The 25,437-nt window shown below is 49.8% G+C and overlaps 1 long non-coding RNA gene across 1 annotated transcript in view; it reads right to left on the reverse strand.

Moving 5' to 3' along the window:
* Positions 1-1,166: 1,166 nt before the first annotated feature.
* Positions 1,167-25,437, reverse strand: part of LOC106966254 (uncharacterized) — a 36,635-nt gene continuing 12,364 nt past the window's right edge. The window contains exons 2-3 of the long non-coding RNA XR_001428748.3: positions 17,959-18,047; positions 1,167-2,796 (exon numbers count right to left, since the gene is read on the reverse strand). This is a non-coding gene — a long non-coding RNA (uncharacterized LOC106966254). The remainder of the gene's footprint in view (positions 2,797-17,958; positions 18,048-25,437) is intronic.

Raw genomic sequence — 25,437 nt, forward strand, 5'->3', positions numbered from 1 at the left:
AAGAATGCTGAGGGAAGGAAGGGCGTTCATATCCAGAATTTTAATTTCAAAATGGAGTTCTGCAGCAAACCAATAGCCACTCAAGGGAGAATTTTCTGAATCCCTTTATCCTCTTTTTTGGCTTAACTGGGAATCAAGACTGACTGTCCACACCACAGGGTTCTCCACAGGACAGAGCCGGTTCCCCCCGCAAAGGCCATTTGGAAAACAAAACAGAAACACAGCAAGACCTGAGGTCAGGCTGAATCATCCAGGGGATAATTGCTGGGCCCTGACCAACTGGAGGGAAAGATAGAGGAAGGGGGGAAGGGGGGGAGGGAGGGAGGCCCAGCCACAAGGTGCACAGACTGCCCGCCATGGCCACCAACGTCAGCAGGGCGCTAGGTGGCCAGAGAGACAAGGGGCACTACTGCGAAGACCAAAAGAGGCAGAGAACAGTCCAGGTCACTTCAGGGCTCCAAGGTCGCTTTTGTCACTGTTGCTACAAGTACCAAGCAAGCCAAAGCCCAGCCCCATGCTCAGGAGCCAGCCTGAAAAGTTGCCCGGTAAGCGTAGCCAAATCTAAGCATGTTTACTCAAAAAGGACTATTTCTATTTTTATTTCACGCTAAGTTTTGAAGCTGAAATTCTTGCTCCTCAGCAGATGGAGTTTCTGAGAAAGATGAAATTAGAGACCGATCCCCCCACCCCCCCCCCAAAAAAAAGAAAAGAAAAGAAAAAGAGAAGGAGGGCAGGGAAGTGGAGAGGGAAAGAGGAGGGGCAGAGGAAGGGGGAAGGGGAGGAGGAGGAACCATCATTGCTCCCCACCTGTGCCTCTGGCTATGGTGTCCTGGAACCGCCCCACCCCCACCCCCCTCCACCTGCTGTCTCTCACACCCCACTCTCCCTCCATTTTCAAGACACAGTGTCCCCCCCCCCCCCCCCACCACCTCCCCGTCCTTTTTCAAACCTGCTCACCTACAGGCACTTTCCCACACAGTCTATCCCCCCTCCCCCTGGCTGCCACACCCTGCCCGGTGGAAGGGACTGTTTGGCCCTGCCTCGCTTTCCCTGAGGAAGCCGCCCCAGACCATCCCCCCTGGCCCCGCACCCCTCCCCCACCTGCAGGGGCCCAGAGCCGCCCCCTCCCCCCCGCTTATGGCCCCAGAGTTCCCTGAACTTCTCCTGGTCGCCGTCTCCCCCACTGGCAACCACGGTGCTGTTGGGTTGTGCCCTTGATTCCGCCAACCCGGAGACCCTGAGCCCCACCCTGGCAAGACCGTTTTGCTCACCCCTGCATCTCACACCAAGGGCATTCCATCGGTCTTTACCAAATGAAAGAATTGCTCCATAAATCTATAAAGAGGTGAACAATCCCATCTGTTCAAAAATGTACTGGGCTGCCCTGTGAGCCAAGCGGCCCCCATCCCTGCGGATTCAAGTTCAGCAGCACGGTTGCCATGGGGAGACACTTTAGCAGCAATGCTCGCACTGGATGGATGGCCAGGGTGCATACGGCTCAAGTCTCATCCACCTCGAGTCCCATGCTTCACGGGATTGAAGTGCTCCCAGAGCCAGTGCCATTTCCTCAGATCATGAGGGTGGCCAAGGCATCCTTGCCCAGCGTGTGCTTGAGACCAGAGGACGGCGTGCTCCACCGCAGGAGGAGGAGAATGAGCGTATGTCTGTGTCCCTGGTGGCTCTGCCTTCATCGCTGGGGATTTGTTGTTGTCTCCCCATTAGCTGCTGCTGCTGCTCAAGGCAGTGTGTGTGTGTGTGTGTGTGTGTGTACGTGACGTGCATGGACACAGTACATATGTACGGGTAGGGGTGGGATATGGAACTGGGGGACCAACTTGTAACCAACACAAAATGTTTTGTGCCAACCTCAGCAGCACCATGGGTGATGCACGTACGACGTGCAGAGAAAGACCCTCTTCCAGGCGTAGCTCACTACCCAACCCCCCACCACCACCTATATCTTTATCCAAAAGGCTAACGATTTGGTTCCCCTGAGTTTTAAAATATTTTGCTTCTGAAAGCCTTGTTAAAATGAAAATGCTTTTGGAAGGGGAACGGTTCAAGCTTCTATACTCCGCGTTGTAGAGACGATTGCGATGGCTAATTAAGAAGGGCCTGGAACATCAGACACAAGATGAGGAGTGGGGAACGTCAGCAAAGGAGGATGGGAAAACCCAGCATCCAGAGAGCTGCCAATGGTGGCCTCTGTCACCTGTAAACGTCACTGTCGCAACTCGGCTTGGGAGGCCCACAGGATAACTGTCTGTCCTCAAAGGAACACTGCAGATCTCTGAGATAAAGGGGTGTGGTCCGTTTAGATTCAAAGAAAAAGTGCCGGGTTCACTTGAGGTTCTCTGATCGAGGGCAACAAGCAGCATCTTGGGGGCTCTGCAGCACCGACGGTGACAGCCTGGCCATTTCCCGGTTAGGAGACATAAGGAGCAGCAGCAGGGAAAGCCACCTATTACTGGTGGGATGAGGTCCACATAACTGCTCTGGGGAGCTCAGGACCACCCCCTATACCCACCCCCTGCAGAGATCCTGCAGCACTCAGTGTCAAGTTTAGGGAGGACCCGGGGAAGTGAGGGTGCAGAAAGAAATGAAGGATGGAGAGAGGAAAACAAAGAAAGACAGAGAAGGAGGAGGACAGGTTAAGCATCTGGAAAATTACTGCAGGCTCATGGCTTTTGCTGCTTCAAAGCCAGGATGAGTCATCGGCTGGTTGCCTAGGCAACAGCTATCTTCCTCCTGCCGCTGATCAATTTCATCTGCACAAATGTCCCGGGAAACCGTGAGCTGTAAAGATAATATGCCCGAGTCACAGAAAGTCCTGCCAAACGAGGTCTGCATTTCAAGTGTTCTGAGCCAGACCTTATGTATGCTTACCCATCGTCTCTGTAACCCACCCCAGCCCCATTCCAATGTTCACACACACACACACACACACACACACAGCAATGGGCCAGAGCAGGGGTCAGGGATACAGGCAGGAGGAGATTGTCACCTCTGCCTTATTCTGGCTATGCCGGGATCATAACTGCCCAACGTCACCGTCCCCCCCTTAAAGACAGAGTAGATATGTGGTCATTCTGTCCTCTTATGTCTCCAAGCAGTTCCCTGGATGATGGAATACAGCCACGGAGGGCAGTCAGGGGCAACTCCGGGGGTCAGAACAGGGAATAGTGGCCACTGTCTCTACCCTGAGTCCTCCAAAGACATCGCTGTCACCTTCTAATACTTTCTTTCTCCTCCCACCACTTGTCACTACATGTGATAGACTAAGTACGTAATTGCTTTGTCTTACCCACGAGAGCACATGCTCCTTTAGGGCAGGAAATTTATTTGTCCCGCTCTCCAGTATATCCTCACCTCCCAGCCCAGCTCATCACCCTGCACATACTAGGTGCTCAGTGATAGTTGGTTGGCTGAACAAAGGGATGAGGAAATGAATAGCAATGTTTTCGGACCACCTCACAGAGAAGGCCACCCTAAAAAAAATTACGCAATCAATACCGTCAACCGCCTTCTGAAGGGGTTAACATCCACGGGACTTCTGTACTCTCGGCGAGACAACACCTATAATATGACAAGTCAGGAAACCGTCAGTTTCCATGGTTTCCCCCATCCTCCCGCCACCATTTAGGGCGCGAAGAACTCAGGAAAGATCTTACGGGGAAAAAGGACGCGCGTCTCACATACACGTAGCCACCCCGCAGCACAAAACTGGTAGAGTTTCCAGGCCCGTTCATCTGCTGCCAGTGTCCTCTAGGGAATGACAGTGTGGCAGGCACACTGCGTGCATTTTTTGTTTGTTTCACCTTCAAAACAACCCAGGTGATACATATTTTATAATTCCCGTTTTACAGATGAGGAAACTGAGACAAAAGGAGGTGATAAATAGATAGATGGATAGATACATACATACATACATACACACATAAATGATAGATAAATAGATGATAGATAGATAGATAGATAATAGAGAGATATAAGATAGATAGATAGATAGATAGACAGATAATAGATGATTGATAGATAATAGATGGACAGATAGATAGATGATTAATAGACAGATAGATAGATAAGCAGCATCAGCATGCGACCCCAGTTCTGAGTTCTTAGCCACAGCCGGTGTCACCTCTGCTTGCCTCACCCCTGCACTTGTCCCTGTTGTTCCTTTGGTGAGATTTCCAACCCCCTTTCTCCTTCAAGCAGCCCAGAATGTCAATTTTAGCCTGAAGTGTTTTGCCTCTCGTACCGCGCTACCTAATTTTCCGAGTATCTTCACGTAAATGATGTCCTTTGGGCCTCAAAACAATGCCGGCTGCTAAGCACGGGCTCGCCTCACTGCAGATGGGGAACATGAGAAACAGAAAGGTGATGTGATTTTCATGACACCGTTCACCCAATCAGAGCTGGGGTTGCACATCGATGCTCAGATGCCACTGTCTCTCCAGTCCAAGTGTGCTCCGGAAAAGAGCATCCGAGGGCACTCTCGGTGTGATCAGCCCCAGGCCCTGCCAGCACCCTAATTTGGCTCTGGGCCCCCACCATTGCTCAGAGCTGTCCGTGAGAAGCCTCAAGCTGGCTCTCATTGATCCCCCTTGTCAGCTAATTCTAGGCAGAGCCAGCCCTGGGGAACCTTAGGGACCTTCCTTCTGCAATAACAGGAAAGCAACCTGAGATTTCAGAGGAAATCTGAGTATGTGAGAGTCTAAATGTTATGGCTCAATTTGGAAAATGGTGCCAGATATTTGTACTAATTTTATCTTCACTCTTTCCTGGCCCTGATCCCCTCAGCCTCAGTCTGCTCTCCACCCGCCCCCTTTCCCCTTCAAAAAGAAATAACCTTGCATCATCCGCCATGCAGTAAAAATGCTTCAAATTATAGCTCTGGGGTCATCCTTCTGAGAAACGAGTTCACAAAATATTCTTACCCACTCTCTCTCTCTGCAAACACTGCTAGGCCAGGTGGGAATGAGTAATTAGAAGAGCCAGAATTATACATTTGAATCCAAACACTTATAAGATGTCCCTACTGGCCGGCAACCAACAGGCATATAAAAGAAACATGCTGATGATCACCAAAAATGAGGAGTCTTGCTTGCTTTGAGTGGTTTCTATGAACGACTCCACCTGCCCGCCAGAGCCATTCTTTTTCTTCAGTATGGCTTCCTTTCTCTATGATTTGTCTATATGGACAATTTTCCTGTCTGTATGAAAGCCACATTTTTCCCTCTGTGTCTGAGCCCATGTGTTTTGTGCACACATTTGCATGTCTTCGTTGGTGGGAGGTGGACTGAGAGAGGGCCTGCCATGTGCTGGGCACTGGGCCAGGTGCTTCCGGTATGTGACCTCAGCCCCACCTCCAGGGGCCTATAACAGCAATATGATTGCTAGTGGGTTTTTTTCCTTTTACAGGTGAAGAAACTGGGGCTCGAAGAAGTTAAGGAATTCGCCGACCAGCACAAAATAATGTAAAATTAATCCTAGCAGTAGACGTAGAACGTAACTGGATATCATCCACGCGTTCACACAACACTTTTATTTCAGCATGGGACTACTCTTTCCAGTGAATCTGAATGACCATCACCGCTGAGAGACCAGGAGGAGAAAACTATATTGAATCTTTAATAACGTTCTTTTCCCCCATTTATGAGATCCACGAAGACAATGGAGTGTTCACCTTAATTTTGTTTGGGCCAAAATTAGTTCTCACAGTTTAACCCCTCAAAAGCATGATGTTATGTGTCAAAATTATTTACAAACCAAGTCAGAGACATTTTAGATTTTCCAAATCCACCTATCCCCTCAACTATGAGGGCAGGATGATAACTATGTGTTATGTTTCCAGTAATACGTCATTACATTAATTCTAATGATGATACATGAGGCCATGTTAGAATATTTAAACGATTTGTCTGTCTTCAATGATTGAGCTTAAGAAAAAACAAATTCTGATTAATGAAAAAAAATAAGTCTAATTCTTAATCAAGCCTTGATTATGAACATACATCTGAAGAAAAGTGGGCCAGGCCACAAGAAAATCATCCTGCTGATGTCTTCCTTAATTAGTCATATCTGACCCACAACTTGGACAGTACTTCTGTTACACTCATGTGCTGACCGATTAGATGCATCATCACCCCATCCATAGAAAGCATAAGAATGGTTACTGCTGACTTTATAAAGAGCAAAATATTCTCAAGCTACTGAATTTTTCAATATTAACATGGATGAGTAAAGTTCTTTCCTTTCTTTAGAGCCATGTGCTTTGCCTTACTCTATGATTGTGGACAGAAAGTTGAGTATAAACCGTGTTTTTATAACATAAAACATATTTTCCCATTCATTCTTGTGTGTGTGTTCTCATTCATTTATGTGATTAACGTGGGCATTTTCCTGAAGGAAATGAAAGTTTCATTAAATATAAATGGCACAAGTTTCCTATTGTTAAAATTGAGGATCTTAAACACGGTGACCTCAAGAAGATCTGGGAAAGCTCAAACACAGGACAGCAAGTTAGGACAAAAAGAGGCAAAAAAAAAAAAAAAAAAACACTGGAAGCTGGGGTCTTGGCTGGGTAGTATCATTGGAGCAAAGGATGTATGGGACCAAGTGACGAGATAAGAGGCTGCAGAGACAAGCAAAAGTCAGACCTTGAAAGGCCTTATCAAGGCGCACATACTGCGAAATCCACTAGCGGGTTTTTAGGCACAGCGGCATGGTCAGCTTGGAAACGAACTCTGAGAAAGATGACTCAATCAGCAGCATGAAGATGCCCTGGAGGACAGACGCCACCGACGGCAGGAAGAATGTTTATAGTAACCCAGCGAGAAGCAATGGAGAACTAATCCAAGGCCATCGATGAGGATGGAGATGTGGTGGTGGGTCCGGGAGAGTTTAGACAGACGGAAGCTCCAGGAGGTTGTGACTGGGCCCGTGGGTAAGGAAGGAAGTACAAGTTAGTGAAGGAGCCAGCCTGGAAAGGATCATGAAGAGGCTGCTATGCCAGGTAAGGAGATAAAAAACACCAGAGCAGGTGCATGTTTGGCCAGGGATTTAAAATAATGAACTTCCAACGTATGTGTACAGCTTGTGGAGCTGTCCCACACAGCGCTCGGTGGGACTGGAACATCAGAGGGGAAATCGGTGCTCACCCGTGGAAGCCGAAGCTGGCTCTTGGTGAGGTCGCTCACTACGTGGGTACAGAGCGAGGAGAGAAACACGTTTAAGGGGGTGAGTGAAGAGGCTTCCGTGAAAAAAGATAAGGCGGGGAAGGCCCAGCAAATAGTGATGACCTTGGATGTCGAAGAGAAAGAGAAGTTCAGGAAGCAAGCCGTCCACACAGTCAAAGACGGCGGAGACGAAAAAGCACTCTTTGTTTTGCAGAGCATGGGTGAGTCCGTTTCAATGCAGTAAGAACAGAAGCCAGAATGTAACAGGTCCAAGAGCTGGAGTAAAGATTGCAGATACAGTCACTGGCATTCCAGGCACGTTATATACCTGCAAAAAGGTTTACAATACCTGTTTTTCATTACAGAACAATATATCCATATGATATAAAGCTTAGCAAATAAAGAACACAAGCTCACCCGTGATTTCTATATCTCGAAACAAACCACTGCACTTGGTCAATTTTCTCCCAGTCTTTAACCATGTGAATATACTTCACTTCGAACTACTGTCTCTTAAGAAACCTGAAGGTGAAACCCTACAAAAATTCCAACACGTCCCCCAAAGGTATCTCTAGCTTGCCTTAAATATTTGTCTTACTTCAAAGCATCTTTGCAAGAGCGTGGCCCCAAATAATAGGCCTTGAACTTAAAGCTGGGGCCATGTGTTGTTCATAACATACCCAAACTTAAACTTCTTTTCATAGCCTTTAGAAGTCTCACTCCAGCAAAGCCAGCAATCGAGTGTCAAACTCGGAACCTCAGCCAAGTGTCTCCCTGCCCCCAGGGGCTACTCCAGGCTTCACCTGAAACATACAAGGTGTATGGATCAGGTCCCCGGAAACTGGAATGGAAGTGGGCAATCATCCCACATCAGATCATTTACTAGAAGCAACTTCTTTCTTATTCCATACATCATACCAAACATTCTCCAGCTTCTCACGTCGCCCAACGCATACTTAACGAACTGGGCTTGCTGGAGTAAGAACGAAAAAGGTTCAAGTGTACCTAAGCCTGACCTCACCTCCAGGCCGGCCTGGCGAATGTTGCAAGAAGGCTGGGCTGCCTCTGACGCAACACCTCGTCTCCTTCTTTGATATTGCTGAAAACAAAACCTCTTCCGAAATTTGCCCTGACTTCACGGAGACTGGGACAAATGGATAAACGTTTTTCAAATGTCAGCAGCCAGGCTTTCATATGGAAATTTTACAAGGGAAGAGGTAATGTTGGAAGTGGTGGGATGGAGGAGTGAAAGTTTAAGACTAAAGATGTCTATGAATTTGTGTCTCAGAGGCCATCCCTGGTGCTAGTAATTCTGGGAGGAAAGCCACATACATATTTGCATTTTACTGGGAGTTCCCCAGAGCCACAAGTCTTAACCCCAAGGCAGCACAGCTTGAAAAGCAGGAGTAGGAAGAGTCTGGGGATACTTCAACTTTGTGGTGTCCTTCCAATGGTACTCTCTATCTAGTGATCTATAGCTCAAATTTTTTGGTATCCAGTTAGGGATTATTCCTTTTGCAAAGAGCTTTTACAAGTACAGAGACTCGTGTCGAATGGGCCCCTTGAAGCGTTGGGCACTAGCCCTCTTCTGTCGGTTGATAGGGTCTGGGTGGCCCTGTCTAACCATGGCTGGATAAACCTGGATAAAACTAAATCTCGTAGGCGGTCCCATGTGGAGTCCTTAGTATGGTAAACAGATCCAAGCAGACCCACCCCAGAGGACCTCAGAACTCTTCCTACTTCTCGATGGCAGCTTGAAAACCACTCATCCAACCCAATGTCCCAGTTTTACAGATGAGCAAATAGGAAGCCCAAAGAAAGAACATGACGTCCAAGGTCATACAGCTAGTGGCAAAACCAGGATCTGCTCACTTCTGGTGCTTTCTCCCATTCCATTCTGGAGCTGCCAGTGTGACTTTCTATTTTACGCTTAGTACTCATTGGATCACACTGGTCCGGGAGACCATCAAGCCACTCGGACCCCGTGTCTAGGACTTGTGTCACCAGGACCTTCAAGAGCAAGCCAGATTCCTTTTCCACCTCCATCCTTCCAGTCCACAGCCTGATTGGAAATTTAGAATTTAGGATTCAAATTTTAAATGGTCCAGATGAGCTGGGTAAGCAGCCATTAATGAACAATGAAACTCCATTGTATTTGATCTTCCTCTGGTCCCTCCTGAATTCACAAGCAGAGCCTTGTAATTAATTCCTTTGCCATTGGAAACAGGGAGAGCATCCAGAGGGGTCAGCAGGGCTCTAAGGAGAGCAAGCCTGGGGACACCCTGGGTAGCATTCCTGCAGGGAGCATCTACTGAGCGCCTACTGTTAGTCATACTCTGTGCCTTGCACGGGGGACGCAAAGACTGTGAGTCCCCAGGCCTGGTCAGGAGGGGTCTGGGTGGCCCTGTCTAACCATGGCTGGATAAACCTGGATAAAACTAAATCTCATAGGCGGTCCTATGTGGAGTCCTTAACTCTACCCCAACCTGTCTTGGGAGTTCCATGATTATCTCTGAGCCTCCGAACGAGGAGAAGCACTGACAGAGTCAGGGACAAAAAGCAAATCTACCAGGTCAGTGATTATGAGGTAAACAGGGCCAGTCCTGGCCACAACCGCACCTCTCCTCTCCCCTTTTCACCTCCTCCTTCTCTCTCTCCTGCCGGGATGCCCACCACATCCCACGCCCAACACCTGCCCTTCTGTCCCTCGCACTGTTCCCGCTCTGTCGCAGGGCTCGCAAAGATGTATGCTGTGTTTTTTCCTCGACCTTCTGAACTTCCCCGAGCTCCCATGTGCCCAGAGATACAAATATTCACCTGCTAGGACCGCCAGAACAATGAAATGAGGCAATGAGTAAAAGGTATCTATGGCACAAAACAGTTCTCCGAGTTGTTACCCTTATTACTATTCATTTCTGTTACGGTTGTTATCCCTTCCCTTAATGATACTACTTTTCCCTGGGGTATTTGCATTCAATGGGAGACAAAGGCTTCAAACCAAGAGGAAGAGAGCGGGCAGGGGTCCTTCAGGGCACCCTCAATATCTCCCCGGGAGTATACCCACGGTGGGGGGTGGGGGGGGGGGGGTCTCCCTCCACAGCCCAGCCTCTTGGGATGACTGCGTCTGCTGCCCCACTGAGGGCCACGTGGCTGTCCTGCTCAGGCACACAGGACGATCGCCACGCAGCCCGCGGGGACGAGAGCCACAAAACAGATGTTCCCGTGCATCCGCCTTCATCCAGAGAAGTGCTTCCCTTGCGGGCGAATAACTCCGTTTGGAAGGCTTGCCGGAGTCCAGGATAGCCCAAGGTCAAGCTCCCTGGGGCCTCATCTAAAGTTTATAATGAGGCCGGGACTCTGCTGAAGCAAGCCTCAGCATAAAACTGCCTTTCAGCTCGAGGGCAAGGCACCACGACTCAGCATTCTGGTCTACCTCCCCCTGGTCTCTGACTTCTCCCTCCTCCTCCTCATCCACTGCCTGCTGCCTCAGCCAGGGCTCCTGTCATCTCTCTCTCCCCCCAAGTAAACCATAACCAACCAATAATTTACTAAGTGCTTACTACTCTGTGCCGGGCCATCTAGACAAAAGTTTTTGCTTTGCATGCAATTTCTCGCCAAGCGTCAACACAAGCCACGAGGTGGAAATTATTTGTTGGGAAATATTTGGAAAATACTTGGAAATATTTGTTGTTGGAAATATTTGTTGGGAAATTATTTGTTGGGAAATTATTTGATGGGAAAGTTGAGGATGCCCAGCGAAGGTCACTAACGTGACCAGAACTTCCGCCCTTTCACCCCCACTCTCTAGCCTCCTTCCCCCTTGCCCTCCCTGCACCTACTCCCACTCTACCATGAGTCCCCCTCTCCTCCAGCCCACCCACCATCCGCTTACAAGAATCCCTTCACCATGTCATTCACACACTGGAAATCCTTCAGAGACTCGCCGTTGGGTCCAAATAAGGTCAAAGTCCCCTCAATCGGCATCCTAGACTTTTCCCACCCTCACTCCAAGCCAACCACCCCGTCCCACGATCCGCTCCGTCCCCCATGAAGCCACATGTCATCCGAAAGCAGCTCTCCATCCCTCACACCCACCACCCCTTGCGGAATGTGGTTTCCCCAATCTTCCGCCTGACAAACATCTCTTCGCCCTTGAAGACGCAGCCCAAAATGCCACTCGCCCTGTGAAATCTTCCCAAACTCCCTCTGCTCCTTCACTCTGTCTCTCCCTCTGGGGTCTCCCAGCCCTTCCCACTCTTTCCACTAACCTGCTACTGCATCAGATTGTATGCCATTGCTGGTCAGGGGTCAGCACCCCAAATGGGCTGGGAGCTCTCCCGGGGCAGGGGGAGTTTTTCATTCTAGGCCCGGAACCTTCCATGGGGCCTGGACCGGGTGGTCGATTGAACATTTCCTGCATGCTGTATGGAGGAATCATTTATTTATTCGTTCGGCCAGTTGGTTTTTAGTCCGTCGTGGGCTAGTCTGCTGTCAGGGAGCGAATCTTCGACTATGCACAAGGCACCACACTAGGGACTAGGGAGGCAGAGAGGAAGAAAAGTCAGACCCCCCGGGAGAAGTCCCAGCTTTGGTCTAATGCTTATATAACCGTGGGCTTTTCTTACTTTTTTCTTGACTCCCTTCCCAGAAAACAAACTGAATTGCAGAGCCTGCAAAATACCACCCAATTCCATCCTATTTAATCTGAACACAAGTGCCATCCATTTAACTGCTAACCAAAAAAAAAAAAAAAAACCAAAAAAACCACCCTCAATTGTCGGGTCTAAATCACAGCTCATGCAAATAACCAAGGTTAGATGGCTTCCAGCTCCACTGAGATCCTCAATCCATCATGGTGTTAGTTCCCCAAGTTCTACACATCCAATTAACTTTTCTGATTACTCACGGATTAATTAACCAAATTGTGCTGACGAGAAAGCATCGCGGCTTAAGGTGGCTGTCTACCTAAGTAGACCTTATTCCACCATGATGATTAAACACTGGAAGCACCTTCGGGCAAGGATCCCCCCTCTGTGACCCCTACCAAACCAACCGGCACATGGTGGGCGGTGGGGGGGGGGGGGGGACTCCAGAATTGCAGGTGCAAAGAAGCAGAAGACGACGTCATCTGAAAACCTCATTCTGCACAGGAAAGGAACGAGTCCCGGAGAAGGGCAATGACACGCCCAAGGCTCTTTAAGGCTGAGCTGGGACCAGCACCCAGGTTGCCTAAACTCATTTAACGATAGGTCAACCCCACAGCTACCCGTTGTTTATTGCCTGGGTTATCTGCTGACCCGGAACCACGGGGCCAAAGGCTGTGGAGCTGATCGGTATTAGTGGCCTGAGGGACGTAAATCTGAGGTCAGGGCGACCAAAGCAGCGCAAGTCTGAGGGAGCCCACCCTTGCGAGAAAAGTGCAGGGAAGGGATTCTGAATTCTGGACCCCTCTAGGTCTCCAGGCAGTTGCTGACTTGTGAGCCGCAAGCAGAAGCCACTGGGCAAGAGGCTGAGATGCAAGGCAAACGTTTCAGCAGCCTCACAGCACTCTGGAGACACAATGTGGAGTTGAGGACCCACCGAGAGGATGCCGTGGGAAGCGCTCAACGTTGTAGCTGGGCCTCCTTGCATTCGCTTCCTGTGGCAACTAATTATCACCAGTGTAATGGCTTTAAACAACCCAAGTTTACGGTCTCAGGGTCCTGGAGGTCAGAAGACTGGCAGGGGTCCCGCTGGGCTCCCATCAAGGTGCCTGGTAGGGCTGCATTCCCGCTGGAGGCCTTCGGGGAGGAGCTGTGCCCTTGCTTTTGCCAGTTTCCAGAAGCTGCTCACATTCCTTGACATGGGGCCCTTTCCCCACCTCCGACACCAGCAACCGCAGGTCGAGTCCCTCTCGTTGAGCATCACTCTGTTCTCCTGCCTCCCTTTTCCACTGTTAAGGGCCCTTGTGATTCTGCTGGGACCACCCAGAAAATCCAGGATAATCTATTTTAAGGTCAGCTGATTAGCAACGTCAACTCCATCTGTCCCTTTCTTTCCCCTTTGCCATGGAAACTAACAGATTCGTGGATTCCCAGCATCAGGATGCAGACGTCTTGGGAGGGGGGCTTTATTCTGCCAACACACCCTAGAAGTAGTGAAACTGAAACACAGTTCTGAATCACCTCAATCCAAACATGATTAAGGCAACATGCCCCCAGGATAACAGCCAGCCAGAGCAAAAATAAATCCTCTCCGGAGAAAAGTCAGCATCCTCCAGAGCTTCCATAACCTCTCCTATAAAATGTCCAGCACTTGTGGGGCACCTGGGTGGCTCAGTCGGTTGAGGGTCCCACTTCGGCTCAGGTCATGATGGCACGCGGTCATGGCTTCGAGCCCCGCATCGGGCTGTGTGCCAACAGCTCAGAGCCTGGAGCCCACTCCGGGTTCTGCGCGCCCCCCTCTCTCTCTGTCCCTCCCCCGCTCGCGCTCTGCTTCTCTCCCTCAAATAAACGTTAAAAAAAATTTTTTGTAATGTCCAACACTTGAGATCACCAAATATGTCAATACACAGGACCAGATGACCCCTTGGTTTCTTTCTGCTCCCCCACTAGAATGTGAGCCCCCTGAGAACGAGGGCTACGACAAGTGTGTAATACCCAGGCCTCACCCCAGGCTGTGATGTATAACAGCAGCCCTGCAAATACATAGTCAGTGACTGGCCAGATGCCCACCACGACTGCACCGCAGTGGAAAACACAGTGGCCCTGGGCAGGGACTTCGGAAGCCAACATGAAACTCTCGGAAATCCTGCCGCACCTGCAAAAAGGCTACAGCTGCCAGGGCCAGCTTCCCACAGGCCAACCTGAATGATAATAACAACAACAACAGTAACAAGAAGGAACGAAGAAAACCAAGCAGCCGATGCCGCGGGCAGCTCACGACCGCCCATCACTGGGACTGAGCAGAGAGCAGACCAGCTGCGCTCGACTCCCACCTGACGTCCTCCGGTGACAGCTGGTCACATCTCCAATCCCCTCCTACCTCTTACTTATTTTGAGAGTCTTCCTTTTTTTTTTTTTTAACGTTTATTTATTTTTGAGACAGAGAGAGACAGAGCATGAACGGGGGAGGGGCAGAGAAAGAGGGAGACACAGAACGGGAAGCAGGCTCCAGGCTCCGAGCCGTCAGCCCAGAGCCCGACACGGGGCTCGAACTCACAGACCGCGAGATCGTGACCTGAGCCGAAGTCGGACGCTTAACCGACCAAGCCACCCAGGCGCCCCTTCCTTTTTTGTTTTTTTTTTTTTTAAGTTTATCTATTTATTTTGAGAGAGCGACAGAGAGAGCAAGTGGGGGAGGGGCAGAGAGAGAGAGAGAGAGAGAGATGCGGGCCTGGAACGCACGAACCGCAAGAGCATGACCTGAGCTGAAACCGAGAGTCGGTGGCTTAACCGACTGAGCCCCCCCAGGTGCCCCTATTTTGAAATGTTTCTTAATGTTCCCAGGAGACTTAACCCTTCCAAGATACCTTCCAGGAAAATGGCTGAGAAACAAGAGACGTGGGAGCGTTAAGGCAGAGCTGGGGCACTGTTATCTATGGCGTGCCAGACATTGTGCTAGGCGCTTGACGTGGGTTGTTTATTCTCTAAAATGCCGCTTTGCCAAGAGACTGCAGCGCAGGGAGGTTAATTACTTGAGTCAAGCCTACCCGGGCAGGAAGCAAGCAGAGCCACTGGCCACGGTGACACAAAACGCCTGTGTGGCTTCCCTTCCCATGAAGGGAAGTCTGCCTTCCCTTCATTCGCTAGTGTGAGCAACTGGTATAGTTGAACCTCCCAGCCACTCAGAAAGCGAGCATGGAAAGAAAAAGAAGGTGTCTTGTTGAAAGTGGGTGGCCAAGCGGCTCTTCCCCCTTCTCTGCCATGCTGGTACCTAATGGTGCCCCCCGCGGCAATATTTCCAGAACATTCCAGTGCTACAGCAGGACTCCGGGGTAATGGGCCACATGATGCGGTGAGACTTTTCATGCGAAACGGGCGGAGGTGAAGAGTACTGTCAGAGGGCAGACCGGCAGCTTCTTTTCTCTAAAACGTGCAGGCTTTGTGCAAAAAGAGGGTTCTCGGTCCCTCACGTGTCCTTCAGATTATTCCTGCCAGTATCACCCACTCCCTGGAGCCATCTTCACGCACAGACCACACCCGAGTATTGGATGGTACCTCCCTACGACCAAGTTGCATTTGGGGGACAGTGAGGTTCCTTTCTAGCGCCTCATCAAGAAAAGAGCCCTGAGATCAGCCTGCGTGCCCTTGGCGTTGGGTGATCAGGTTGCCAAGGCAACAGCAGCCGCTTCTGACGTCACTGAGGGCAGGCAGGCTCCGCTGGAAGGTGGGCCCTCCCCTTCCGGATCTCCTTTGTCAGACTTCGTTAATTCCCTGAGCTTCTCCAGAGTTCCCAGCGCCACCCGCCCAACCCCACGCAGCTCAGCAAACACAGGAAGAGAAGAAACTGCCTTTATTGGAAGTCCTTCTCTCCCTGGCCACCCTCTAGCCAAAATCATAAAAAAAAAAAAACCCAAAAAACGGGAGGGAGAAGGGGGAGTGAGGTCCTGAATGGTTCCCAGGCAAATTTGCCTGTGACTCTGCCTGGAGATTTGGGGAAAAACGAGATGGGCTGCGGAGAGAGACTAGGGAGGGGTCCGCGCCCAGCACATGGAGCAGGAACAGAGGTAAATCTGATCAAAGAAAGGGTGAAGCTCTTCACACCCGTTCCTACCTGAAGCATTAATAAAGGTCACCTTTGGGCAGAGCCTCTTGCTTGATAAAGTATAAGGACTTCTGCCCACAGGAACAGAAGGGTAACTAGGCAGCAGGAGTGTAAGCTTGTTCCCAGCTCAGTCCCATGGCAGACATAGCCCACTGCCCACCACGGTCCAGGGCTCCTTTTCCATGGTGTAAAAGCTGTGTTTGAGGAACAGCTACCCAGCCAAGGATGTATTTCCAAGGGCATCCTGCCTCTAGGCCCCATGTTCCTGCCAACAGAAGGTGAGCGAAAGTGAGGCGGCTCATTTACAAGTCAAAATGAGGCCGTCTAGGGGGCGCCTGGGTGGCTCGGTGGGTTAAGCATCCCACTCTTGATTTCGGCTCAGGTCATGATCTTGTGGTCCGATTCCCTCTCTCTTTGACCCCTCTCTTGCTCGTGCTCTCTCTCTCTCTCTCTCTCTCAAAAATAAATAAATGGCAAAGGAGAGGGAGAGAAGGAGCCTGTGTCCCTAAATTACCACCCCGCACACAGTCATCAGACTGCTTGGTGAGTCAGAAATAAAAATCTCCTGGGTTAGGCAGCTGGGATTTCAGAGTGTCTCTGCCGGAGCAGCCAGCATGAACTCCTACAGCTTTATCACCAGCGGGGTTTAGGCCAATGCGACAAGGCCCTGGCCCCGGGGTTCTCAGGCTCTGAGGGGCCAGCACAACTGCGTCCAGAATGAAAAGCCGCCAAACCAAAGCTAAACACAAAACCTCTAACTGGAGGGAGGACACGTTCCAGCAAAAATCCCTCAATGGGGCTGTTTTTGTCTCCAGGACGCAGGAGGGGTCACTGGGCAAGAAGCAGGAGCGGGCGGTAGGCGGAGGCAGGGGAGACAAGGCCGACGACACCAAGGCCTCTGCCCAGCCCTTGAGCGTGGCTGTGTCCTTCGAGCAGCAGCACCACGGGCCCCTGACGTGGATGCCATCAGGGCAACAGCCAGGAGTGGGAGCCGCGGTCAGGACTGCCGTGGACGGGCCAGTGCACAGTCCCACCGCCGAGGGTGTGAGTGGGGCCAAAGTGAAGCCGGCCCTTGTCTTATTACATCCCGGCTCAGAGCTGGGTTCACCTGAGAGGAAGGTATCTGGTTTGTAAATGTGCGCGTAGGTGACACCCGGGACCCCCCTGGCTCCCGTGGGGGTACCGCGCACGAAGGCTGTGGCCCCGACCCCTGCGATCCTCGTCCGGCCAGGCCACAAAGTTCCCGCCTCCAAACCAGCGTCAACACTCAGTCACGTTGAAGAAAGCAAAACTCCGAGAACCAAAATGAAATTGGACAGCTGCCCACACGGCTGAAAGAAAAATTCGCTGTCCCCCTCCTCCCTTCCTAGCCTTCTCCCCCCGACCCAGCCCAGAATCTGATCCGGGTGCCAAACCCGCTCCCCCGGGGAGGTACGAAACCGACGTGACCTTTTCCGGAGGGTAATTGTGGTCCCTCTATTAAATACTTCCATATTCAAGCCCTTTGACCTTGCGAGTCCACTTCTAGGAACTGAATCAACAGAAATGCACCCCCTCTCGGAAACTGCCAGAGAAATCTCTACAAAGACATTCAGTAGCTGCCAAGATACACATTTTCGCTCCGTTTTGCCTGGGAACTTTTGTCACTCGTTCCCTTGTATGAGAAACATTATGCATCGTTGAGGATTCAGGATGTCGTCTGACCACGTAAAGGAGCCACCACCTGGTACTTTACCATTTGTTTTGAAACTGATCTCCACCACCCGACGGGAGTCCCTTGAGGGCATGGGCCGCATCCTAGCCCCTGCTCCTTTTCAGACCTGCCCGCTTGCCCCCTTTACCACAATATTCTAGACGCAGAGCCGCTGGAGGCCCGCCTCACTCTCGGCTGTGTCCTTATTCCCCACTTCATGCAGGCGCTGCTTTAGGCAGGGAAACGGAGAGGTTCGGGAGAAGGTAGAAGGAGGAGAGAGCACGGCTGGACATTTACGTTTTAAGGTGAAATAAGTCAGAGTTTTTAGCGTGTTGTCCATACCTTGAACCCCCTGCAATTACAGGCAGCCGTTTTCTGGGGAGACGGGGCGGGGCTTTCGTGACCTTCTCAAAGAACTCATGTCCGTGACACTAAAAAAAAAAAAAAAAAAAAAAAAGTGGTTACGAATCCCTGGGTCCGGGAGTTTCAACTCCGTAAAGGGTATGTTGAGACAGCTTCTGAGAAAGCAGGGGAGAAGGCCAGCCAACATCATAAAAAGAGTACAAGAAGCTCCAACATCAACCGTCCCACTGGTGTGCCGATCTTCCTCTTGCAAGCCCTGAAGACGGTGTTTCAAAGCACTACAGTCCCCGGCCCCCCAAGCTCCTAAACCTACCTCTGCGTTGCTGTCTGTCCTAACGAAGCGTGAAGACGTATGTTCTGACTCCTTAAAAAACTAAGAAGGAACAAAAGAATCTCAGAGAGGAACACGCTCAACGTTCCAAACATCACCTACGAGACAAAATACGACAGGGTGTCCCTACCACCGTTGGCCTTGAGAGTGCGATTACTAGTCAAAGACTTTGGGGCAGGCAGTCGAAAGCAGTTGATTTTCTGTGACCGTGCGTTTCATTAGGGCTGAGCTCGGCACCCTTTGGGGAGCGAGTGAGGCGTGAGGATCGTAGGTTTCCCAACCCCTCAGGACACTGGCGGCTCCCCATCTACCACAACCACTATTGTTTGGCCCAAAGCAATCAGCCTCAAGTTATTTGCTTTCAAAGAGCTCTGCTGTTCCCCGGTGCCATTACCTTTCAAGGTATCTTGGGTCTTCCTGATGCTTTGTGATCGACCAGAGTTAGATTTTGCAGCAAGAGATGTTCAGACATTTGCCACACTGTGCACGCGTGGTAAATTAACTACCGGGTTCCCGATCATTTTCCACTACGATGCTTTACGTAAACTGCGGAGCGTCTGGCCTCCCTCCACCCCTTACCCTTCTACCATCTGATTAGCTCTAGTCCTTTCCTTTAACTCGCAGGTTAACAAATAGCTGTGCCTGAGGCCGCCTGGCACGGCACACAGAGAGATGATCTCACCAACACCATTTACTGGCACTTACCTGCCTGCCTCATCACACTGCCCTGCATGCTATGAAAAGCAAATAATAAGATGCAGTATTTGGTCTCAAGATACCTACCGATCAAGCAGAGGAAAACCTGTCCTGACAGCAAAAAGCATCCTAGCATGGGACAGCAGAAAGAGAGAGAACCTGGGGGGCCCGGAGGCCTAGTTGAGAAATGACATTTAGTTTCACGTTCGTTCGGTGAGTGACACAAAACAGTCATTGAAGAGGGGCGCCTGGGTGGCTCAACCTGTGAAGCGGCTGACTCGTGAGTTCAAGCCCAGCATCGAGCTCTCTACTGTCAGGGCAGAGCCTGCTTCGGACCCTCTGTCTCCCTCTCTCTCTGCCCCTCTTCCACTCGGTCTCTCTCTCTCTCTCTCTCTCTCTCTCTCAAAAATAAACATTAAAAAAACAGTCATTGAAGAATAAGTAAACACACACACACGATATTTGCACTTTGTAACACATTAAGACTGCTTTTAAGATCAAGCACCGCTGCGTAGGGCTTGGGAATTGGCCAAAGCCTAGGTCACTAGATATGATCATGAACTGTGGGTCAAAAGACTGGGGTTCTATTTCCCCGTAAGGTCAGGAACACAAGGATGCCCACTCTCACCACTGTTATTCAACATAGTGTTGGAAGTCCTAGTCTCAGCAGACAACACAAAGAAATAAAAGGCATCCAAATCAGCCATGTCGCTCTTCACAAACATGACACTCTGGGTGGAAAACCCAAAGACTCCACCAAAAACCTGCTAGAACTGATGCATGAATTCAACAAAGTCGCAGAACTTTGTTGTCGCCCAGCCAGAGATTCTCGGCGACACCTACCCCCAAGCATAGGCCCACCTGCTCATTTCACACTTCTGTCAAAGCCCCCATCTGCGTCCCCTTGCCGGAGTCCGAAAGCCTGAGGTCAGCTTAGAGTCCTTCACGCCTCCCCCCACTGCCGTATTCGTTCGGGGAACACGGCCTTGACCTCCGGCAGCCAAATGGTCTCTGCACCCGTCCCCTCAGTGCCAGGCCTCCTGCCACCACCCAGTTCACTCACCTCCTCTGCCCTGAACCACCGATACCCTCCTAACTTGGTCTTCAAACCACCCATCTTCCTGCTCCAATGCATCCTGGGTGGTGTTGGTTAATTGTCTACAACGCTGTCCTCAACACATCACTTCTTGCCCCCAAACCTTCACTGACATCATCCTGCTTACTGAGTCAAGCCCACACTGCTCCCAGGCAGGGCAGTACCCCGCCCCACCCCCCCACCCCCATGTAGGCAACACTCAGTAGGATCAAAATCCTCATTGTTTACAGCTAACCCACCAGTGAGGTAGGGGGAAACCATTTCTCCAAGCCTGTTTCCACATCCGTTAAATGGGGATGTTAACAGGACCTACTGTATAGAGCTGTTGTGAATACTAAGTCCAATATATAGTGAGCACAATACATATACAAGTGCTTAACCCTCAGTAAATGTGAGTGGTGATAATGGTGATGATGAAGGTGAACACGATCTCCCCCCACCCCAAAACAATCCCTCAAATGGCTGCGGCTCCACTGTGGCTCACGATTGTTCCTTCTCGTGTTTGCTTCCAACCCAGGTCCCTTAGCTGCCACGCCCAATGAATGCATTTTAGCTCACGTCTGTGTTTCAGTTCCCTTTTAACTTCTCCCAAATTGCCTTCTCTAGCCCTCAGGGAATGGAATCTGCCAGGACTCATTGATCAAAGTGAAGTAATGAAGAGTCCAGCCCGCTTATCTCAACACCCTGACCTGACGCTTGCCCGCTTGTCAAAATCATCCAAATCAAAGTTTTACTAAAGTAGCAGAGGGGCACCTGGGGGGCTCAGACGGTTGAGCATCCAACTGTGGCTCAGGTCATGATCTCGTGGTTTGTGGGTTCGAGCCCCGCATCGAGCTCTGCGCTGACAGCTCAGAGCCTGGGGCCTGCTTCGGATTCTGTGTCTCCCTCTGTCTCTCTCCCTGCCTGTCCCCCATTTGTGCTCTCTCTCTCTCTCTCTCTGAAAAAATAAACTTAAAAAAATTTTAATAAATAAAGAGTATGAAATGTGAACTTAGATATTAGATAAAAGCCCGGCTCTTCCTGGTTTGAGCTCTGCTCCGATGGGGTCCTGGATGTGAATTAAGTAACAGAAGTCCACATCTGAATAACATGCTTACCAGGCGTCACTGAGTCTGTTTCCTCATCTGTAAAATGGAGATAATGATATCCACTGTGTAGGCTGCTGTAAGAATTAAACGGCACCGTCCGTAAAGGACCCGGCATAGGGCCCGACTCCAGGCCCAGAATGAAGACCTTCCTTCTATACTCCTTACCCACTCTAACCAATGTGGCTAAGAATACCTCTTACTGGAGGGTGGGCTCTACTTTCAAACATGTATATGTTTTCCAGAATGCATCACTGTGAGAATCAAATTGAGAGTGATAAGAAGGTGGGGCGCCTGGGTGGCTCAGTTGGTTAAGCGTCTGACTTTCGCTCAGGTCATGATCCCGCGGTTCGTGAGTTCGAGCCCTGCATCGGGCTCTGTGCTAATGGCTCAGAGCCTGGAGCCTGCTTCTGATTCTGTGTCTCCCTCTCTCTCTCTCTCTCTCTCTGCCCCTTCCTCACTCACACTCTGTCTCTCTCTCTCTCTCTCTCAAAAATAAATAAACACTTAAAAAAAACATCTATTAAAAAAAGAGTGATAATAAAGCATGACAACTGTATTCGTTGGCTGGAGCTACTATAACAAAATACGATGGACTGAGAACTTAGACATTTATTTCTCACAGTTCTGGAAGCTGGGAAGTCCAAGGTCAGGGTGCTGGCAGACAGGCTAATTCTGAGGCCTCCTCTCTTGGCTTGCAGGCAGCCGCCTCCTCACCGGGCGCTCACGTGAGCTTTCCTCAGCACATGCTCACGGAAAGCGAGCAGGCCCTCTGGTGTCTCTTTTACAAGGGCACTCATCCCAATCAGACCAGGGCCCCATCTTTACAACCTCGTCTAACCCTAATTACCTCCCCAAAGCCCCTTCACATGCCATCACTTTGGGGGTTAGAGCTTCAACATATTAATCTGGGGGGGGGGGGGGGAAGGGTGCACAACATTCAGTCCCTTAACGACATTATTCACCACTGCCCTTATTCATTGTTACGGGATCACCAGTCTGCCTTCTAAGTCTCCACGGCTATGCAGGGAAGACTTCCAACAGTCCTGTCAGCCACCACACGGCATTGGCCAGTTTTCTTCTCTCCTGCTCCAGCCCTGAGGTCTCTGTAATTCCCGAAAGTTCTGCCAAGGCATTCAATCTCCACAGAGTCCCTGGAAAAGGCCCTCAGCCATAGCCAGAGCCACTGTTCCCTGTTACTGCTTCCTCTGAGTCCGCTGAGCCCCAAGAAGCTGCCGGAGCCAGGGCCACAGATGTGGTCAATGAAGGCCTGCCACCCGTGGCAGCCACGGGCCGCAGTTGTCCTGACCCCAAAAAGCAGCAGAGGCGCCCCCCCCCCGCCCCCGCCTTTGGGCCGACCGTGTCACAGATTCCAGACAAAAAGCTTTCCTCCTCCTTCCCAGGATGCAAGCATGTTTCGCAGGGTCTTCTGTTCATGGCACAGAGCATGGCATGGAATGATGCTCGATAAACGTCATTTCACTGGTGGTGGCATGAAATACAGCGAGTCCTACAGGATGAATGCTGTACTCAAAACCGACCCTATCTCTAGCTCCAAGGCAGTATTGATCAGTGAAGCTTGTGGGCCTCAGTTCTCTCTCTGCCGAGCAAGATAAGCTGCTTCCTCAAAGCCGAGCTTCCTTCCAGCACGCTGCAAGATGGGTCACACCCCTTGGTGTGCCAGGAGATATCATTCCCTCACGGTCTCCAGGGTTGCTGGGCCGGGCCTGGGGGCCAAGAGTCATAGGCCGGACCCCTCCTGTGATCAATAGCTCCCACAGTTAACCCCCGTGTGCCACCTTATCACCACCATTCTCTACGTGCAGGACAGTCATACTCATTGCTGTCCAGCATGAACTGGAGAAAGTTGGGAAGCACTTCCTCATGCTGAAGGAGCCCCAGCAGGCCTTCCCTCGTTCTGTCACGCGTGCACCCTAGGACAAGCCCAACTTGGGTTCCAGATGCCCTCTCCCACCAAAAATTGTGAGTGAAATATCATTTGCCTCTGTATCCTCTCATTTGCATCTGTATCCTCATTTCTACACGTACGTTGGTTCTCACTTTTCTTTTCCTTCCTTCACATATCTCTCAGTCTTGCTTGACCTCTTCATTCTTTCCTTTGATAACCCGATCTCATCCCCTCACTATACCTCCTCCAGCCATCCTTCCTGCTGCGCCGTCGCCATCCGTGGGTCTTCGTGGGTCTTCTAGAACAGTAATTTATTCCCTAACAATTGTCTGGATGGAATTCCCAAAAACTGAGCCCAAAGAGGAAGAACACCAAGATACCTTTGTATTTGAGGGCAATTTTCTAGTAGAAACCACATCCTATGAACAACTCCGTGTGTACAGATTTGAGACTCTAGATTAATGACACAATTCCCTGACAGGCACCGTCTATGAAAACTCACACACACACATACACACACAACTCACACAAGAATTAATAGACAATCTGAACAGGCTTATATCTATTAAATAAGTTGAATCAATAACTAATAACCTTCTAAAATAGAAAGTACCAGGCCTATTGAGTTCATTGGTGAATTCTACCAAATATGTAAATTCTCTACAATCTCTTTTAGCAAATAAAGCAGAAGTGTTTCTTTCTAATTAATTTGATGAGGCTGATATTACCCTAATACGGAAGCCAGACAAAGGCATTACAAGAAAAGAAAACTACAAGCCAATACCTCCCATAAACAAAGATGAAAAATCCTCAACAAAATACTAGCAAAGCAAACCCAACAATGTATAAAAAGAATTATACTGGGGCGCCTGGGTGGCTCAGTCGGTGAAGCATCCAACTCCGGCTCAGGTCATGATCTCACAGTCCGTGAGTTCGAGCCCTGTGTTGGGCTCCGTGCTGATGGCTCAGAACTTGAAGTCTGCTTCAGATTCGGTGTCTCCCTCTCTCTCTGCCCCTTTCCTGCCCACACTCTGTCACTCAAAAATAAATAAACATTAAAAATAAAATAAAATAAAATAAAATAAAATAAAAAGAATTGTATACCATGACCCAGTGGAACTTATTCCAGGTATGCAAGTCTGGTTCAACATTTGAAAATCAGTTAACGTAACCCATCACATCAACAGGCTAAGAAAGAAGAATGACATGATTATATCAATAGATGCAGAAAAAACATTTGACAAAATCCAACATCCATTCATATGTCATCAGGAAAATGCAAATTAAAATAACAATGAGGGGAGCCTGGGTGGCTCAGTAGGTTAAGACTCCAACTCCTGATTTCAGTCCAGGTCATGATCTCACGGTTCACAATGTCGGGCTCTGCACTGACAGTGTGGAGCCTGCTTGGGATTCTCTCTCTCCCTCTCTCTCTCTCTCTCTCTCTGTCTCTGTCTCTGCCACTCCCCTGCACACGTTCTCTCTCTCTCTCTCTCTCTCTCTCTCAAAATAAACAATAAACTTTAAAAAATAAAATAAAACTTGGACAGAACCAAGGTGCCCTTCGGTAGGCGAATGGATTAACAAACTGTGGTCCATCCAGACGATGGAATGTTATTCAATGATAAAAAGAAATGAGCTATCAAGCCATGAAAAGACATAGAAGAACTATAGGCTATTATTTGGCAAAAGAAGCCAACCTGAAAAGGCTATCTACTGTACAATTCCAATTGCATGATGTTCTGGAAAAGGCAAAACTATAGGGAAGAGACCGTCAAAGTGCAATGGTTTCCAAGGGCTGGGAGAAAGAAGGACAAATCAATAGAACACAGAAGATTTTGAAGGCGGCAAAAATACTCCATGTGATACTATAATGATGGATACATGTCATTCCACATTTGTCCAAACCCATAGAATGTACCAATACCAATGTACCAATACCAAATACTAATGTAAACTATGTCAGTGTAAATTCATCAATTATATAATAAACTCACCGCTCTGGTGGAGGATGTTGGTAATGGGGGAGGCTGTGCACATGTGGGAGCAGGAGGTACATAGGAAATATCTGTACCTTCTTAATTTTGCTGTGAACCTAAAACTGCTCCAAAAAAGTGTCTGTAAAAAAATCATGCTGCAGGGGCACCTGGGTGGTTCAGTCAGTTAAGCATCCAACTTCCGCTCAGGTCACGATCTCATGGTTCATGAGTTCAGTCCCCGCATCAGGCTCTGTGCTGACAGCTCGGAGGCTGGAGCCTGTGTCGGATTCTGTGTCCCACTCTCTCTCTCTCTCTGCCCCTTTCCTGTTCGCACTCTGTCCCTCTCGCTCTCAAAAATATAT

The sequence above is a fragment of the Acinonyx jubatus genome, chromosome E4 (assembly GCF_027475565.1).
Source record: "Acinonyx jubatus isolate Ajub_Pintada_27869175 chromosome E4, VMU_Ajub_asm_v1.0, whole genome shotgun sequence".
Classification (NCBI taxonomy): domain Eukaryota; kingdom Metazoa; phylum Chordata; class Mammalia; order Carnivora; family Felidae; genus Acinonyx; species Acinonyx jubatus.